The sequence below is a fragment of the Podarcis bocagei genome, assembly GCF_964188305.1.
Source record: "Podarcis bocagei genome assembly, chromosome: 4".
In the NCBI taxonomy this organism is placed as follows: Eukaryota; Metazoa; Chordata; class Lepidosauria; order Squamata; family Lacertidae; genus Podarcis; species Podarcis bocagei.
Genome location: NC_138128.1, coordinates 78,067,758 through 78,085,382, shown reverse-complemented (window position 1 = coordinate 78,085,382; position 17,625 = coordinate 78,067,758). Strand labels below are relative to the sequence as shown.

Sequence of the window (17,625 nt, the reverse complement as noted above, 5' to 3'; positions counted from 1 at the left end):
TACAATTTTCATGATGGATCATGGGGAGATGGTTCTGCAATAACAGCTGTTTTCACAGCTAGTGAAACAGTGCCGCTCTGTACCATTCTGTAAGGCTAACAGTGTTTGTGTGTGTGTGTGGAATAGAACCGTGATTGCCACAACACTTTTCATGTTTGTCGTAAGCTGTTACTGAATTCAGGGAGCACTGCATCTCGGACGTCTTCCACAAACCACCAGGAGTACCACTGGATGGCAGCCCCCAGTTAGAAGTGTTTCTGACGATGAGAAAAATCAACACGCCAAATTGAATACTGTATCTCCAAATGACAGAAGCTCAATGGGCTGGTTCAAACTAATTCAGATGGAACCTGAAACAGTTGCTAAGCTTTACGTGAATGAGCTAGAAGCAGCCTCAAAGCTCATGTTCCTGCCCTCCTTCTCTGGCACAGCTGTGAGGAGATCAGAAACATCTGTTTCCATTTATGAACTAACCAGAAATTCATATAAAGGCTATTAATGGCTTAAAATGCAACAAGGTCGATTTGGCCCCCCAGCCCATTTCCAGGGGCTTTTGCACATTGCTGTACACACCCGAGAGGGGGCAGGGATGGCTTTGCCTGATGCACATTACCAGCACTACTTTCAAGAAAAAAGGGTGCCAGAACTCACCATGAATGCCTCTCTTGTTCTCTTATAATGGCAATGGTGCCCACCTAAGAGATGCCGGGTCTGGGTTCCGGCGAGTTCTGGCTGAAAAAAGCCCTGCACATCACCTATTAGATTTCCCCATGCCTGCAATGCCCTGAACTCATTCATGAAGTTGTCGTCTACACATATCAGCTCAACTTAAGTGTACACACGTCAGCTCAACTGCAAAGTGAGTGTAGCTTACATTTTTTAATTGGAGGGAAGCTGGTTTGAGAGAAAACACATCAAACAGCAGCCTTTCTCAAGAAACGACCAGATATGAATTGTAGATACTGCTACAATCTGCAGTGGTGGGGGCCCAGTGGAGCCAGAGAAAAGAGTAGGGTATACACAGCCTAAGCTTGAACTTGGGTTAGTAAACTAAGGTTAGTGAAGAAGCCAGGCACATACACCATGGATCGATCCTGGCTGGTTTGAACTAACCATACCTTAATCATAGCATGGATGGATCATTCTGGTGAGTAAAAGCAGAGGCGACAGCTTCCAATCTTCCCTCAGGCCATGTGAGAGAAAGGCCTTATCCACATTTCCTCTTTAAAAAAAATATTTTTATTAAGATACAGTCGTACCTCGGAAGTCAAACACCTTGTGAGACAAACATTTTGGTTCCTGAAAGCAGCAAACCTGGAAGTGTTTGTTCTGGTTTGTGAATGTTCTTTGGAATCTGAATGTCCGACACAGCTTCCGATTGCCTGCAGGATCATGCCTTGGTTCCCGAACGTTTTGGAAGTTGAATATCCTTCCGGAACGGATTCTATTCAACTTCTGAGGTATGACTGTATTAAGATGGGGAGCGGGGTTTTACAAGGTACATACACCATCTCTATTTTCACATCATAAAGTCCTTTCTACACATCAGTCATATTCAATGTGAGACTTTGATTTTGTATACGGTATAAGGGCAGGGGAGGGCGAGGGGGGAAGGAGGGAAGGTGGGTAATAAATCTTTCATTCTTTTGCATAGTGTGTGTGTGAGGTTTTGTGTCAGTATCACGTGGGTAGGTTCTCTTTCTATTCCTTTACTGTATTAGTTTTCATTGGTACTGAGAGAGATTGGGGCAGGGGTCTGGGCCTGGTTGGTCACCTTCCGCTGACTGCAGTGAGGCTTGTTTGCATGTGTGTGGAGGGAGAGGTTTTTGGGTCAAGTGAGTCATATCAGTTTGGATGCTGTTGGTGGGTTCTTCTTGTTGTCTTGTAGGGCTGTGTGTATAATAATGGGGAGCAATACCAGGAGGGTGAAGGTGTCCTCTTTTATTTGTCCCTGTCCACACGTCCTGTTGTCCCGCTGCTTTCACCTGGGGAAAACTGCTCTTTAGCACTCAGTTGGAGCAAACGATCACTCCAGATTTCCCCTGGATTGCAGTTTGTTCCAATGTACTGCCAAAGAGTGGGTTTTCCCTTGGAAAGGAGTGGGGCAAGAGGAAAGCTGCTCAGAGCCATGCCTAGAAAGTGTGGGTCAAGTGGGAAAATGGCCCAGATCCATGCTTTCCAGGCATGGCACGAGTGAAAGTGTGGCAGAGCCCATACAGAGAGGGGTAAAGGTAAAGGGACCCCTGACCGTTAAGTCCAGTCATGAACAACTCGGGGGTTGCGGTGCTCATCTCGCTTTACGGGCCGAGGGAGCTGGCGTTTGTCCACAGACAGCTTCTGGGTCATGTGGCCAGCATGACGAAGCCACAGGCACAAGATGTTTTATGTTGTGTTTTTCGTCAGACACAATTTGATCCCCACAAGTCCTTTGAAAAATGTGTGTGTATGTGCACCTACTGCAAAAGCCTGCTCACCGCAGCCATATATATATTTGTAAATGAGCTTTTTGAAACAATTCCCACATTGAAAAGCAGAACTCAACTCAAATTGTGTTTCCTGTTCTTAAGTTCTATTTTTTGTGTGTGTGCCTATTGATTCTACTCTCTCTGATCTGCAGAAGCCACCCAGCAGATGGATTTTTTAATGAGTTCACAAACATTAGAGCATTGTTCTTTTGAAAGCCGCCTGTACCTTGCCAATATTAATAATAATCCAAGAGCCCAGTCCTAAGAGGCTTCTGCAATATTGTTATTCTCCCTCCACTTCTCTGAGCAGCTCCAGGGCTGCAGAGCTTATCCAGGTCTGGTTTCCTTTGGAAGACGGTGGCATGAGGCATACAGTATTGGGGTTTTGTAACATTTGCATTTATTTACAAGTCTACAGACAGTGCAACAGTGAAGACAGGGTTTAAACATGCTGACAAGTAGCCCAGAATCCACTGCTTGCACACCAGGTCCCACCCAGCACCCAAAGTTCTTTTTTACAGAGTCAAAACTCAGCAGCGGCTGGGACAAGCGTGGGTGGTCGTTGCTTCACTTGTCCTAGCCACAGCCTGGCTCCTGGGCTGCAGGGCAGAGGTTGAGGTTGGGGTGATCAGAAGCGCCCAGCCACAGCAGGGGGTGGCGGCCCCCCTCAATATTGGGGGAGCTTAAGCCCCCTCTGTCCCATATACCTAGCGCCGCTGGTGTGTACATTGAAAGCTGTAGGTCATAGAGCTACAATTCTCAGAGTTTCCTGTGCATAAATATAGACCATTAAACCATGCTGAGGATTGTAACTCTATGAGAGGGATAGGGGTCTCCTAACAACTCTCAGCACCCTTGACCTACTTCTCCCAGAATTCTTTGGGGGAAGCCATGACTGTCTGAAGTGGTGTCACAGAGTGTTTTTAAATGTATTGTGCGAATACGGCCTAGCAAGAAAAAAAAACTTTATTTTTTTCTTTTAAAAAAATAGTAGCCCTTTGGATATATTCTCTAGGAGTCCCTCACCCCCCTCAGATTGTTCTCCCTTCTAATTTCACTGAAAGAACCACTTTTTACAGCAGACACTGAGCTGCAAAATTTGGGGGCATGTCTCTTAACAGTTTGGGGAAGGGGTGAAAAGTTGAATCAATCCCACACCTTCCAATCTTATTAGAGCAATGCATTAGATTTTGGTGGCCTTTTGAGCAAATGGATGGATTCACACTCCCCCCTCCCATTTTCCACCCCCGCAGCTGTGCAGTCTAAAGTTATCTTGTTTTCTCATTTATAAGTGTTGTTAAAGGAAGCTCCCAGGAGACGATGCACTGTACTGAACATGAAAGCTTTTGCTGAACTGAATTTGCCGGGAAGAGGAATCTCAGTAGCTCAGCTCCTTATACGCTGCAGCGTTGGGCAAAATGATCAAGGTGAATCTAGAGAGTTCATATGCACGGCTGCCTTTTTTTCTGCACAGCTCAATGGTGGCAGCGCAATGTGCCCGAAAGCCACCACTTCTGTGTCATGCTCCTCGCTAATGAGGGTTGTGCTTGGAAATTGCCAGATAGCGGTGGAGCAAGAGGATTGGCAGGGCCTTGAATTGGAGCAGGGAGCTCTTGGACCTTCTGCAGAAAAGGGAAAGCTGGGATGGGTCCAAGGCTTTGGTCGGTGGTTCTTGAAGGAGACTAGACTCAGAGCTGGGAGAGAAGGATTCAAACCATGTTTGAAAGTGGATCTACAGTTCTGCTACTCTTAGGTTGCCTCTCTGCAGGGCTTGCTGGGGCAGGGGTGAGCTCTACATCATGTGGTTCCAGTGAAGGAATCACACCTATGCAGATCTTACCAGAAGTTACTTTATTGGTGAAAGTGTTGCAGGCTACACCACCTCAGTAGGCACCATCCTTTCCCTCGAGCTTCCAAATGCCTCCAGCTTTGGTGCTTCTTCGCCACCTATACGCATACCTTCCCCACATATTCTTCTTTCCTTTTCCCACTGCAGGCCGGGTCTGTTTTCTCCCATTGCCTGGCTCTCCTACCAATAAGTGGTTCAGGCAGGAACCTGGCTCACCATGGTGTCTACTAGTGATTGGAGAGAATGTTCCTGGATTAATTGTTCAAAGGTGACGCTGCCTTGGACAAAAAAATGATACACTCAAGGAAGCCTGTGTATGCTGTATACATACCTGGAACTGTTTTGATCAAGCAGGTGCTGTTGTGGTTGGGATCCGGGGGGCAAAATAGGTGTAAATAGAATGGCTAAGCTGACTTTGCCCATCAGCTCGGTGCCACTGAAGAGAAGGCCCTGCTCTGCCACATTTTAGACACCTAGGCTTGCTTTGGCCCCAAGAGACAGCTGGCCTTTCTATGTCACTGTTCGCAGTGAAGTTGCCTTAGGCTGAGGCAGACCACTGGTCCAGCTGACTGGCTCACCAGGATTTCAGACAGGAGGCCATCTTCTCTCTAGAACAAGGGTGGGGGAAGTGGATCCAGCCAGAAGACTAGACCCAGAACTGGCCCACCCCCTGTGGACCATTTTTGACAGATAGGCACAGCCACCCAATTGTCAGTTGCCTGGGACTGTGTGACATGAGGTAACATGAAGCTTAAGGCCCATACGCAGGCACATCCAATCTCAGCAAAGTCATCCCATGGTGTTAAGATCAAAGATAGGCCTCAACAGCTAGTAAACTAGCCAATTAGAATTTCCTGTTAGAAAGGAGAAAGCCATGGTGTGGACCTGGTACAATCTGTAATAGAGGGAGGCAGGTACCCAGATTATTTTGGAACCGCGAGGCTCCCCAGTGATCATACCATCTTATGCAACAACAGCACTGCACCATGTGATGGATGCTCCAGAATCAGGAACAGACACTACCTTTTCAGGCTGTTCCCTGTGGAGTGACTCTTGAGTGCTCTCCCAGCCTACAGTTTTGGCAGCTGGCCCTGGACTGTCTCTACTCTCCCATCAACATGAAATGAATCAGCTTCCCCCTTTCCCACCCCCTCCTTCCATAGTCCTGTCCTCTTTTTTATGTTTAGCTCTTAAAAGGCACAATACCTATTTTCTCCCTGTCCAATGAGTCCTGAATTTTGCAACTAACACCAGAATATTCTTCTTCAGACATTTTTTTACCTTTTTGCCTCACAGAGTATTTTCCTGGCCTCCAAAACTTTGTTAGAACACATGTTAAATTCTGAACTACTGAAAATTATAGCATTCGGGGGGGGGGTGCGTTTCTGTGACACACACAATAAATACACAGATTTAAGTATCGTGAAATGTAAAAAGTAAGCGCGTACATTCTAAATCGTATCCACAACCTAAGGCATATGAAATGATTCCATGAGATATATCATCTGCCATTCTTATCAGAAAGGTTCCTGTTGTCCTGCAGGGAAGTACAGTAAATACGAGATCTGTTTTTGCCTGAGAGATCTTGATGGTGCCCAAGGTTATCATTCTTCCTGCAAGGATGACAGACATGGTTTCCCTCCCTATTTTATCTGCACAACAACCTTGTGAGGTAGGTTAGGCTGAAAAAGAATGATTTGCCCAAGCCTAGGACTGTCACTCTCTTTGCTATAGCATACTGTTGAGTCAGTGATTGAGCTTTACACTTTGATAAGCCACTATGTGGTTTTATAAATGTACTGTATGTAGGCAAGACTCCACCCTCTGCCCACACCCTTGCTGTAAATGCACCATAGAGCACTGAATCAGGAATCTCACCATCAAGTATTCTATAAGACAGAGGTAACTAACCTGTAAATTTTCAGATGTTTTTGGACTCCCAGCTCCCATCAGCTTCAACCAACATCTTTGCCATCCCTGATGATATGATACCGTTTTTTCCTGCCTGAAGTTTTTTTGTTTGCTAGCTTTTAACTGAAGTTATCAATACAAGCCTCTGAGACAGAACAGGTGGGGCACCCTCTCTGGGCACTGCAAGCTCAAACTCACCCTCTGCAAGCTTTTTCACCTGAAAGGGGGGGGGGATAAAATTCCTCCTGCCACTGCCAATGAACAACCAGCAGCTTGAGCAGACTGGCAGTTCTGAGCCTAGATAATGAGCAGAAGGAAAAGAGTGGAGAACATTTCTCCATCTGCCCTTCCTCTAGCCACCTCATACCCTGCCAAGGTTGAGTTTGGCTCCTTTTTAAAAAACAAAAATAAAAATGGGGAACTGTAGCTTGAGCAATAGTTAGGCACTCAAAGGCTTTAGCTGAAATGTAGATAGTTGCCATAGCAATGCATACAGTGATGACAATTCTGGGCTTTATGGGATTGGTCAGGCATGATTGCTGTTGAACAGTGCTGTGGGCTCCTTATATTACAAATGAGAGCATCATAGGAAACCCTAGGGTTTGAAGCATATAGAAAGGAGTTGTTAAGGCATTCTAAAGAAGCTTCACTACGGCTCCAGCTGAACATTTTCCATGTGTCTGTTCCAAGCCCTCCATATATGTGTGTGGTGTCTGTTTTCCTTCTCCTGTGACACACTTGAAAGCTACAAACATAGGGGTGGGCTTGGAGAGCCAGAGCATTCTGCCTGGGGAAAGGAAGAGCTGAGAGAGAGGAAACTGGGCTACGGTCATTACAAAAATGTAGATTTAGAAATATCCAACTAAGCAAACACTCTGCATTCTCCTGGGTTTTAAAACCAAACCAGCAGGAAGGATGAGGGAAGCTTTGGGGATTCTTGCTTCGGGTGCTGCTTTCCATTTGAGCCCAGCAGCAGGGACCTGGGGTTTTCCTGCACCAGTGAACTCGCCAGCAGAAGACAACCCAAAGATGAGTTTTGGCATTTGACAAGCAGGCAAAAAACCGCTCCCATCTTGCCTGCCTGCCTCTCCTTCAGCTCTTCTTGCTTGAGCCCCTCTTTCAGGGTTCCTCCCTTCCAGCATTCTGCATGCCCATCTCCATCTACCCTTCAGGGTCCCATTTCCAGTTTTTTTTCAAGATCAACAATTCCTAAAGAGCCAGCCAGCCAGCCAAGGACCACTTGAAAATTGCTGAGGTTCTCGGCGGACCACCTAAGAGTCATTTACACTTCCATTTTCTAGACATGGGTCTGAGCGGTTTTGCCTTTGCTCCTGCTCCACTGCTTTCCCCTGGAAAATCCACACTTTAGTGCTAATTCAGAACAAAATCCATGGAAAACCCACTTGCTATTTGTTCTAGTAAAGTGCTAAACCTTGGGTTTTCCCAGCATGCAAATGGATTTATGGATGAGCCCTTAATGACTTTTTTGCCTGTTTGTGCTAATTCTAATCGGCTATCACAGTATGAATTTTTTCATTTATTCTTGTTGCTTCTTTTCTTTCTTACACCGTATTGCATTTCATTGTATTAGCATTTGAATTCCATAGACTACATATTGCCAACATTCTTCACAGACATGCCGTGGACTTCCTGGATGCAGCATGCAGACCACTGGTGCTCTGCAAACCACATTTATCTTGTTCTTCTTCTTCTTTGGCGATCACTCGTAGTCGAGTAAGATTGTCTTCCATAAACACAGTTTTTACAATGAGTCCGTAAGTGACATCTAGATCTAATACTCTGGAAGTAATACTCTTGAAGAGAGGGCTGTTGCAGCCATTGTTTGTGGACTAGACTAGATAGGCCCTTGGTCTGATCCTGCAAGGCTGCACTTATCTTCTTATCATCTTTCGGTTACCCTTTTAAAAGAAACTGTCCCATAATTGGTTTTTGGAAATCCCTCAAGAAAGACAATAGCTTAAAGTTTACCAAAGTACTAGAGGCTGTGCTGCAGAGATTGCTTCTCCCCCGGCTCTTTCTCTTCCTAACCCAAACAATCCTCTCAAGTGAACTTCAAAAGAGGGAGAGATGATAAAAAAGGAAGGGAAAGCTAGGTAGAAGGAACATGGTAGGGCACCTGTGCGATACCCAAAGCGCATTGATCCATCTCTCAACGTTTTGTACCCTGGAAAGAGATCGTGCTAAATTGGCCTGTGTGTGATTTTGGAGCACCAGGGCTGTTAAATGCAAATTTAAAGGACTATAACCTTCACACCTGTCACACATCTAGCCAGTCCTCTGGTTTGTGCAAAATGTGGTACCCATGCTTTGGATGCTGGAAGTTCGATGGGCTGCTGGCCAGCATGCCTCCAACCCAACTGAGACTGCATGGGATTTCCAGTTGGATGAATGGGTTTCTCCATGCAACTGCACGTGGTCGTGTTGTTGGGGCAACCAGTGAATCACAGAGCCTCTCTGTGTGATCCTGGCCAACGCTGCACACTCAGAGAGGACAACGCCCAGTCCTTGGGATGCTTCAGGAATTGACTCCCAGGGTAGAACAAAGATTCCTTGCAAAGTCTTGATAGGCTCACATGCCTGGAATGTAGTCTAATGTGAGATGGTTAAAACACAAGACAGCAGAGTCAGAGAGGACTAAGTTTTACATTTTTCAACTTTGCAGAAGAGTTGGGCTATGTAAGGGCATGCACCTTATATAATACAGCAAATCTTACCCCTTCCTTCTCACCTTTCGCAATGTGTTCTTTGCCAAAAAATAAAAGTGCTTATTGTTATGGAACACAGATGAGTGGTGTACAATGGCTCTCGTTCTAAGCACTAGAATGCACTAAACACTTGAAGGCACTTTAAGATGGGAAAATATTACTCTTTTAAAAAAAGGCTATACTCATGAGGCGGCAAACACTTCAGTGAGTTCTGTGTAAAGAAAAATGTGCAGGCTGCTTCCATTTCTGAAGTTTAACTCTTACAAGTGCCATCAAACCCAGGTTTATTGCTTCGTCATTGACCGGGCTTTTGCTGCAAACCATAATTAATTTATGGATGAACTTCCATGCCTCAGGCTGTTACATAACTCCCCTTTCAGCCATGTATTTTCGTCCTGGGTTTGTTCACAAATGAAGCTATGGAGGTTTCCTGATTTATTTTATGGTTTCATTTATTGACGTTCCTCCTTTCTTGATACAAATCCTTCCAAGTAACATCAAAATACATTATTTAATACTGCAATAGCAACATATCAAAAGACACCAGCATCCTTTCCACAGGCAGTTGGTAGTAAATGGCTCCATGGGGACCAGAATGTAGTCTAGGAGGACCAGGCCCTGGTTACACTTCTCAGGCTGCCCTTGCATGGATCTTTCCCACAGGGCAGTTGGTGGAAGATGACCCTGTAGGGAAGAGCAAACAGTCCAACAGAAGCTGGTCCTGATATCTTCTTCAGTACTGGTTTGGAAACAAGCTAACTTGGAACTCCAAAATCTAGACAGAAACTAGGGTGGTGATTTCAGAGGGACCCTTGCTCCTAGATTTGAGCAGCAGGTGATCTGTGGGGATCTGAGATGCAATCATTTATGCATCTCTCATTGTCCATAAATATTGTTACACACCACCCCAGTCTCTGAGTGGCGCGAGATTCCAGGGTTCGGGCTTTCTTTTTGAAATGAGGCACAGTGGAGACTGTGGTGTCTTTATGATATATGGTTTATTTACAAACATATAAAACCTGAGCCCATGATGGAAGGACTTCTGGCATTACATGTCAAGGGGGTCCCGTTTCCAGCCCCTCCAAGCACCCCTATTTTCCAGGGACAGTCCCGGATTTAGAGAAGCCGTCCCAGTTTCTGATTTGATCCTGGAATGTCCCTCTTTTCCATAGGATGTCCCTATTTTCATTGGAGAAATATTGGAAGGTATGGAATAGGATGGCCCTATTTTCATTGGAGAAAGGTTGGAAGGTATGGAATAGGATGTCCCTATTTTCATTGGAGAAATGTTGAAGGGGATGCGCTTTTCACATGGCTGCCATCTTGGATTCCCACTGTCAGCCCCCATAGTGCTCTGACCCTCTCCTTTTCAGCTTGCTGCTGGTTGCACATTGCAAATCCATTTTTCCTCCTGCTTTCATTACCCCCAACTGCCATTCTGAAACACAACTCTTCTCAGTGGCGTAGCGTGGGTTGTCAGCACCCGGGGCAAGGCAAGTAATTTGCGCCCCCTAACCCGTGGATTTGCGCCCCCTAACCCTAACCCCCAGATGTTGCGCCCGGTGCGGCCGGCCCCCCCTGCACCCCCCACGCTACGCCACTGACTCTTCTAACCAGCACAGAGGAGATGCCCCACCTGTCTGGTGCAGAGTCTCTGCTAATGGCGCATATTCCATTGTTTGTTTGATGACTCAACCATTCTCAGGCTGGCTTGGCTACATCAGCCTCAATCTCTGCTGCATCCTGGGATTTAAGGGGGCTTGGTTAAATTCTAACTCTTTCCTGGTTCCAGGAATTTAGGGGAATCTTGGCCCCACCCCAAAACTTATAACTCTATATTGATGCTAAAATTTAGCCTACTTTGAAGCAGCCTGCAGTGACAGTTTTTGCCCACAGCTTCCTCCCGAGGCTTTTCTGAAATGTCTGTTCAGCCTAAGATTACTGAACTGCTAACTAACTGTAAATTGTTCTCAGAGCAGAAGATACAGTTACAGAGGGAAGATCCCAGGAGGACCATTATATGTCTATGAGCAAACTTCAGTCTCTCAGTTCCAGGATGTTGTTTCAATATAATGCTGTTGTTGTCTTTGCTTTATTCTGCATTCTTAATTTCGTTTGGCACAGAAGCTTAGATTTCAGAATTCAGAGCAACATGAGATACATTCCATTATCATTTCCTGCTCGGAATCAACAGCATGTGCTTCCCCTCCCCCACTTTTGGCCTTGGCCTTTAAACAAGACCTACAGGCATTGCTTTTCAATGTATGTTATGGAACACTTTTGCCAGTTTGCAGTTTTCATCATTGCTAAAGAAGCCACTGCAGTCCGGTGATCAGTGAATAGAACTTTTGGGCCTGGGCATGGGGAAAACAGAACTGCAGGTTCCTGGAGATGGACACTGTTCTGCAGGACGAATTCAAGCACAGGCTTGGACCATTTTGCACTGTTCAAGTGGATTAAAGTTGGGCTGTCTGCCAATTTTCCAGACATAGCTGGGATTTGTCCTTCCAGGCGTATGGCAGCCCATATCAGAAGTATTGAATTTTTGGCAAATTTCTGTAAAAATATGGGGGATTAGCTTTAAAACTTCAATATTATTATTTGGAGAGTTAGCAAACAAATAAACAAACAAACACAAACCCTACTTTGCTCCCCCTCAACAACTTTTGTGTCCGGAATTTGACTTCTTGAAATATGGCAACCCTAATTAAAGGGCTCTGTTGCTCCAGTGCAAGAAATCCACTGAAAAAGATTCAGCCTTTTTGCAGTTTGGAAAGTGAGGAGGAAATGCATTGAGAAGTGTGAGATGAATGAATGACTTAACCGGAAGATGCCGACACATCCTTGCAAGCAAATGTGGATGAATGTTCATTGCCATATATCTGCCCCACAGATCAATCCGGACAAATGCTCCTTTTAAGAACTGATTCCCAAGCTTGCTTTTTGCCTCCTCCCTCCCCACCGCTCTTTTCCTTGTATATCTTGCCTTTTAGACTTTAATCCTGAAACTAGGAACTACGTATATTATCTTTGTGAACTGCTATAAGGCAGGGGGGCTTTTTGCCTACAGAGTCAGATAAAATGCTTAAATTTTGTACATATCTACCCAGAACAAAGCCCCATTGGGCTCAGTGGGACTTATTCCACTGGTAAGTGGGTATTAGCTTGCAGCCTAAATTCAATTTTTCACATAATCGCTATTTGCAAACCTTCCTATGGTGGGGACACAGACCCAATATTGGAAACTGTACTATAACTGTAATAATTATCTGCAGCAACCATATTTAATATTCCTTGTAAAGCACAGTTCAGTCATCTCATACCTATTCTTTACCACAGCCCTGTAATATCGGCTGCAAGGTATGCCAATATTACTGACATTTTTCAAATGTCTTGACAAAAGCCAGCTACTGAATTAGGATCAATGTGAGGTTTAAATGGCAGGTTTCCTGATTCACGGCTCACTCATGCAGCCCAGGCCTATGCCTGTTTATTCAGATGGAAATCCCATTTAAATTCCGTGTGGCCCACTCCATTGTAAAGGTGCATAGGGTTGTACAGTGTTAAAGTCATGGGCTAGGCTTTTGGGGGGCTGGAGCCCACCTTTTCAGATGCATGAAGTCATCTAGTACCGTAAATTGGTAGATCAGTCAGTTGTAGCAAACAGCAAAAGGATGCCAGCGAGTGCCACAATTCTTTGCAGAGCAGAAGAAAGGAATTCAAAATCTAATCGTAGGAGGTTTGTGACCCACTCCCAACACAGTCAGATTAGACCTGAAAAGAAGAGTGTCAATACAACCGCAAAATCACCGCAGTTAAATTGGAACAAGCACCTTGTAATGCGTACAAGAACAGCTACTTTTCCACATGTCTGGCTGCAGCAACAAATTTATTCAGACTCCCTACATACGATGGTGCTGTAGATGTCTTTGTCTTACTTGACATAAAAGAATCTTGCCTTTTATTAGAATTTTCAGGCCGCTCTCTATCAAATGCATTCAAATTGCATATCCCCAGAGTATGGAAAGGCACTGAAAGAAATGCTTACCAGATGGTTCCTGTCTTTGTCTGAAATTGAAGTATATTGTTCTCCAGACTAATTTACCTACATCATCTGGCACCTACAATATGAAATGTCTCTCTCCCTGCTCCTCCCTTGCCCGGCCTTCGTTCGTAGGCAGGGCCTGGGGAAACGGATAATTCTCTCTGGATTTCTTTTGACTGGTGCTATTTCAATGTGCTTAGAACGCACTATTGCTCATGTTTAGATATTTATACTAATTCATTCACCTTGCTTTCTGTAAGGATAGCTGTGTACTCATGGCTGTTAAGGCAATTCTCTTCCATGATGGATTCAGATGTATGGAGGGGAAACAAAACATATGCACTAAAGCTTGGATTTCATCCCACCTTGGGTTGTTTCCTTGCTTATAACACCCCCGGCTGCCAACCAGCTACTGGGCTAAGTTCAAGGTGCTGGTTTGGGTATATGAAGCCATATACAGCTTGGCAGTAGGATACCTGAAAGATCATCTCATCCCTTGTTTGCCCCATCAATTTCTGTGCTCTGCAGGTAAGTACCTCTTACAGATGCCATCTTTATCAGGAGGTCCTTTCCACACAACACAGGAATTGAGCCTTTAGTGTTGTGGCACCTAGCCTTTGGAATCTTTTCCCCTAGAATATTAGACATGTGCTGCCTCTGTTGTTTTTTCAGCACCTACTTAAGACCTTCCTCTTTCAACAAGCCTTTTAAAGGGAGACATTTCCCAGTCTGCATCCTTATTGGAATTGCTTTTTAAATGTTTTCATTGTTTCCTTGCTTGTCATTTGCTTCTTCCTCTGGGAGGAAAGGCGGTATATAACGAACAAAGTAGCAAACAGATAAAACAAGATAAATAAATAAGGAGTAGCTATAATGTCCTCAGTTTCAACTACTGCCTGCAATATAGGCCAAAGAACACTGACATATTTCACGAGGCTTTGTGAAGGTAACCGAGATAATGTATGTAAAAAGTTTTGGCAGCCCAGAAGTGCTCTAAAAATGCTGCCATTGACATTGTAAAACTGGAATCCTTTTGAGAAAACATTTAATTTCCTATGACATAGGTAGAATGCTTCCTATAAAGATCCCATTTTTTTAAAAAAGCACTCCAAATTCATATAATTAATCCCTACATCAAAGGAAGTTGCTCTCTTTTTTTACATGCCTTTAATCTCTCTCTCTTTCTGCTTTTATATTTTGGCATTCTTTGTGGCAGGAAATCATTTGCTTCCATTACATTCAAATCATACACTGTTTTTGCTACCTGTATCCCTGGTGACTCAGCTTTTAAAGCAGGGGTGGGGAATTTGTGACCTTCCAGATGTTGTTGGACTACAGCTCCCATCATCCCTGACCACTGGCCCTGCTAGATAGGGATGATGGGACTTGTAGTATAACAACAGCTGGGGACCCAAGGTTGAGAAACACTGTCCCAGACTACTGATCCTGCAGGCTGGATTGATGGGGGTCAGAGTCCAACCACCCCTGCAGGGCCAGAGGTTCCTAATCCCCTGCTCCAGAGTCTTGTTCCATGGAACCGTCCACGGTGCTACCACCTCCACACACCCAACCCTGCCACTTAGGGTGCCATACAAGTGCCTGAAACATACAACGTTTTGGTTTGAGGCCTGAGTCCCACCTGCAACACTCTGCCGCTAATTGTGTCCCATCTTCCATCACATATAGACATTCTAAAAAGAGTGGTCTCCTCCATAACTGCAACCTTATGATGTCGGAAGCAGCACCTGCAGAACATTTGCCTTCTTCAGAGTTAGAATTGTAGAGTGCAGCAGATCCAGCCTCCAAGCCACGCACCGCTGCTGCTGCCACCGCAGCAGCAGGCAATGCATTCCATGAAGTCCGGATCATCTGTCCCTGTGATCTTGCCACCTGAGGCAGTCATCTCACTTTGCCTCATAGGTGGGCCGGCCCTGGTTGTTGGCTCACTCTTTCGGCCTGAATGCACTGTTTTGAAGTCGTATAACAAAATTCTACATTAGGTAATTATCCCACAACAACACTCCCGGAGATGTGAACTTTACCACTCTCTCCCCCGCCCCTTGAAGTTTTGCAATAGCTATGGAAGCAGGGCCTTTTTTCAGCCAGAACTCACTGGAACTCAGTTTCGGCACCTCACTTTATAAGAGGCATTCGTGGTGAGTTCCGGCACCTCTTTTTCTAGAAAAATAGCAATGACTGGAAATGTGCAAATAGGGATGTTAAATTTAAGTGCAGACTGCTTCAGTCATTCTTCATACTTCCGCGCTAGCTCCTTGTAATATATCAGCGGACTCTTTTCATTTGCTGCTTCCACACTGAATGGCCCTTTTGTATAACAGTGGAATAACCTAGAGGTTAGTTGATTATTGCTTGATTACCCAGCCTTCCTGAACATGTGAACAGGATGAAATGAAAAGCTGGGGAAAGAAGGGGAGTAATCATGGCTCCAAATATTCATATTCAGGGGAATTCCTTCTAATTCTCTGCAGAAACACTCGAGTTTGTTTTCTCTTTCCCCTCAAGCCACTTTTGTGAGCACATATCGGGAAAGGTCAAAGGAGCAAAGATGATCAAGGAATGTTTTGACCTGAATGCATATTCATCTTTCTTGAAGAATTCATGCAAGCACATTCTCCGTAGCTCCGGCAAATCTGGCAGGGAAGGAATATTTGCTCATTCAACACAAAATCTTTTTGAAAACAATCTAATCAGTCCGATTTTGGGGGTAGGGAGGCTGCTAAGACATGAAATAATCATGGAGGGGAAAGGAGACTTGGGGATATGTTTATCTCTTTCCCGACTCCCTTTTGGAGTTTCTCAAGTAAGGAAGAAGCTTCTGAATGTGTTTTCAGGAAATGTTAACTGTCTATGAGCAGACTGAAAGTCAACCTTTTTTCCCTATCCCTTTGAAAAGTTGGTATTGTGGGGGCCACCAGGGGGCGCATTGGAAGATGGCCGACAATAACATCTCTCCGACCCACACAAGGTAATTAAGAGGCTGCTATGGGAAGTATGCAGCCTTCCTTGCCCCCCCAAGGGGATGGGGGGGGACTGCCTTGCCAGCGGTGTCCATAATGCACCCCCGTATTCAAAAGAAGGGGGTGTGGACACTTGGCACGAAGCCCTCGTTGAAGTCGGCTCTTCCTGACGCTGTCTCCAATTAGCGCACTGGTTCGCATTACCTCAAAATATTTAATTGGAAATATATAATTGGAAAGAAGCTATTGCACATACATCAAGTGAAGATTGGGAGTAAAGACTGCTGATTAATGGGATCTCTGTGAGCGGAGCGACGGGCGTGAAAATAAATCAAGTCAAGAATCAACATCAAGAGACTGGTATGTTGGAGTGAAACGGAAAGGGAGGGGAGGAAAAAACTTTTCTTTTTTTGCCTTATGTGAGTACTAATAATCCTCCCCTCCAGACAGAGAGAAGAATTGTTGCTATTATTAATCACAAGCAGGAGATTAAGAACTGGGGGGGGGGGTGAATTATTGATTGAAGAGAGGACTGGTGGAAATACCGGGGAATGAAAGGAAAGTTTTATGACACAGTTAAAAAATGGAGTTTTGTGAAGACAGGCTTGCTTAAGGTGGACGAGAGGGAGGAGGACCAGGGTCATTGGAATGTGAATGTATGGTTATCGGAACGTCATCTTGACCTGGCAGAGCCCTCTGAGATATAGATTTGCAAGCCTGTGAATCAATGGACAGACAGTGGGAATGTTTTTAATGGAGGTGAGGAAATGGCGTCTGTCCTTTATGTGATATGATTTTTGGAGAGTGTAAAACCCACACAGGAGATGTTTGTCTTTCACCCGCTTGTGAAGATTATCAGAGATCACAAAGAAAGGAATATATGATAACAACAAGAAGATGAAGAAAATAACAAAAAGACTATCTGGACAGAACTGGATAGAACTGTTTGATCAAGGCATCAGCAAGAGTAATGTTTTGACCCCTTTCGGAACTTGAAGTATGGGTACCCCCAACAAAAATTTTAAAAATCTGGCTGTATAATTTGGATTTAATGTGATTTGGAATTAATGTGATTTGATTGGCCTGTTAATAAAAATTATATTTTTTAAAAAAAAGAAAAGTTGGTATTGTGTGAGAAAATTTAAAATCAAGCGTTGGCCCTGTTGGCTTCACAGAAATTTAGCAGGTAAGCTTGCCTGAAGCAGAGCAACAAATAGTGTTTCCCACTCCCCCAGATCAAGGTGCAAAGTACCCAAAGCCAAATGAGTTACTTTGCAACATAATTTTTGCAAACACAGAAGTGTGTTGTGTCTCTGTGTGTGAAGCTTCCATGAGCAAATCAAAGCCATATGTGTGACCCCAGGGGGAAGCACTAGATCACACTGTCAGCCCATGCATGTGATCTTCACTGGGTTCCAAGCCAACCATTCGGCCCTGTAAGCCCCCCATTGTGATCACATGGAAGCTCCTGAAAGAGAAACAGAGCAAAATACAGTGAGAATGCATGCTTCCAGGTACAGTGGGGTAGACAGCAACATTAAAGAGAAATAGAGCAATCTTCGTTTAGCTGGAAAGTCCACAGGTTTCAGCATTGCTATGATGGGGGGTTTTGGTTTTTTTGTGGCAGGCAGAGAGTTGGGGAGATAGAGGA

General features: G+C 44.7%; 1 long non-coding RNA gene across 1 annotated transcript in view; it reads right to left on the bottom strand.

The window, feature by feature from the left end:
• The window catches only part of LOC308585351, a 77,113-nt gene extending 70,696 nt beyond the window's left edge, over positions 1-6,417 (bottom strand). Inside the window, exon 1 of the long non-coding RNA XR_014007315.1 lies at positions 6,226-6,417. This is a non-coding gene — a long non-coding RNA (uncharacterized lncRNA). The remainder of the gene's footprint in view (positions 1-6,225) is intronic.
• Positions 6,418-17,625: the final 11,208 nt, after the last annotated feature.